Genomic DNA, 2,408 nt, shown 5'->3' with positions numbered 1-2,408 from the left:
TTAGTTGCTATCTTAAAGCTATGTCTAATGAATCCGTTTTCTTGAGAATCAGACGAGGAATCTACTTTTCACGTTAGGATGACTGTTCGCATACACAAAAATCGATGGTACTCGAAATAAGAGGATACTTAAAACCTCGAAACATTTGAAGGGTGAAATTCATCGTAAATAATTCATTCAGTTGTATCGATTACTTACACTTCATAAACTATGTAATTGCTTCTTTCGGTCTTATTTCGATCAGTAATTTCTAAATCAAGTATCCTTCGTATCAGCGAAGAAACTTCAATTCCTTTTCTAATTCAAATAATAACCTCGATAGAACATAATATTCTAGTTTCTCTTGTTATGTCGCATTAAATGAATCCGATTATCTACTTGTCTCGTATGATTTGCAGTCACGTACGCGAAAATCGACGTACCTGTAACCCAAGAAAACCACAATTCTCGAAAGCGTTTTAACAAAGAAATACTTCTTATGTAATTAAGTCGGCTGAATGGATTGGTATTTCCTGAACTGTGGAATTGTTTCTATTGGAATTATTTTAATCCTTCACTGTTAAGTCGCGAATCCATCATATTGATAGAAAAATACAATTCTTATTGTAATTAAAATAATATCCGCAGTAGAATATTATATTCTAATTGTTCTCGTTAAGAAGCTTTAAATGAATACGATTAATTGAGAATCGGACTAGAAAACTACTTTTCACGTTTTGATTTGCGATCACGAATACGAAAATCGATGTAAATCGTAACGAAAAGTTACCATAATCCTCGAATACACTTTAATAAAAAAATGCTACATAAGTAATTCAGTCAGTTGAATCGTTAAATGAATCCGTTTTCATGAGAATCGAACGGTTTATATGTTTTTCTTTCGTCAATGAGCATTCGCGTCCGTGAAAATCGATCGAACTCAAAACGAGAGAATACTCAAAACCTTGAAATCTTTTTAACAAAGAAATTTTATTGGGTTGTTCAGAAAGTAATTTCGTCTTTTTCCGACAGAGGATTTAATTGTATTTTTTTGCACTCAACTTCACATTTAAGCCGCATAATCATTATATGTTTTGAGAGCTGATATAGCAAGACTTGTGTGTGAAAAAGTCCGATTGATTTTACGCAGTAGTTTTTGGTTGGTGTCAATAGTAGTTTAAATGTTGCAAATGGTGCAAATAGTTTAAATATGGATAGCAATAAGCAGCATTTTCGCTATATTTTTCTTTTTTACTATAGAAAAGGTAAAAATGCTGTTCAAGCTAGAAAGAAATTAATCGAGGTGTATGAAGAAGATGTGTTGTCAGTACGTTAGTGCCAGAACTGGCTTGCAAAATTTCGATGTCGAAGATGCACCACGTTCTGGAAGGCCGGATGAAGCTGATAAAGATACGATAAAGGCATTAGTTGATGCAAACTGGCGAATAACAACACGTGAGATCGATGAGAGGTTAAATTTATTAAATTCAACTGTTTATGACCACTTGAAAGGCCTGGGTTTAACCTCGAAGCTCGATATATGGGTTCCCCATGTTCTCGCGAAGAGAAATTTGTGTCCTCGCATTGACGTCTGTGATTCGCTTCTCAAACGTCACGAAAATGATCCATTTTTGAAGCGCATCATTACTGGGGACGAAAAATGGGTTGTATATAACAATGTCAAACGCAAGAGATCATGGAGAAAAAAAGATGAACCGGCTCAAAGGATTTCCAAAGTCAATATCCATCAAAAAAAGGTGATGCTGTCTGTTTGGTGGTATTTTAAAGGAATCGTTTTTTTTGAGATTTTACCGGATAACACAATAATTAATTCGGAAGTGTACTGTCATCAGCTGGACAAACTGAATGATGCACTTCAACAGAAAAGGCCAGAATTAATCAACAGAAAAGGTGTAGTGTTTCACCAAGATAATGCGAGACCTCATACAAGTTTGGTCTCTTGCCAAAAGCTTTTACAGCTTGAATGGGATACAATGCCACACCCACCATATTCTCCAGATTTGGCACCTTCGGATTATTATTTGTTCCGGTCACTGCAAAATTTTTTAGACGGTAAAACCTTCACTTCAAATGAGGAGGTCAAAAACCACCTCGATCAGTTTTTTGCCAGCAAAGACCAAAAATTTTGTGAGCGTGGAATCATGCTACTACCAAAAAAATGGTAAAAAGTATAGGACCAGAATAGCTAATATATAATTTAATAAAATATTTGTTTATTATACGAAAATTGTCTTTCATTTTCACAAAAAGAAACGAAATTACTTTCCGAACAACCCATTATATCCTTTTTAATCCTTTTTTTATTCTTAATTGGACGAGGTATTTACTTTTCACGTTTTGTTGAGCGTTTGCATTCGAAAATCGACGAACCGAAATGTTACTTAAAACTACGAATCCGTTTCAGCCAT

The 2,408-nt window shown here is 34.5% G+C and overlaps 1 pseudogene across 1 annotated transcript; it reads left to right on the top strand.

Moving 5' to 3' along the window:
• The first annotated feature begins 770 nt into the window (after positions 1 to 770).
• On the top strand, positions 771 to 2,173 carry LOC118442341 (histone-lysine N-methyltransferase SETMAR pseudogene; annotated as a pseudogene). The gene is made up of 2 exons (XR_014981771.1): positions 771 to 1,138; positions 1,240 to 2,173. The product of XR_014981771.1 is annotated as a histone-lysine N-methyltransferase SETMAR pseudogene (transcript).
• Positions 2,174 to 2,408: the final 235 nt, after the last annotated feature.

The sequence above is a fragment of the Vespa mandarinia genome, chromosome 2, assembly GCF_050613455.1.
Source record: "Vespa mandarinia isolate Hongniang chromosome 2, ASM5061345v1, whole genome shotgun sequence".
Lineage (NCBI taxonomy): Eukaryota > Metazoa > Arthropoda > Insecta > Hymenoptera > Vespidae > Vespa > Vespa mandarinia.
The sequence above is the reverse complement of the archived record's forward strand: the minus strand, read 5'-3'. Positions and strand labels throughout refer to the sequence as shown.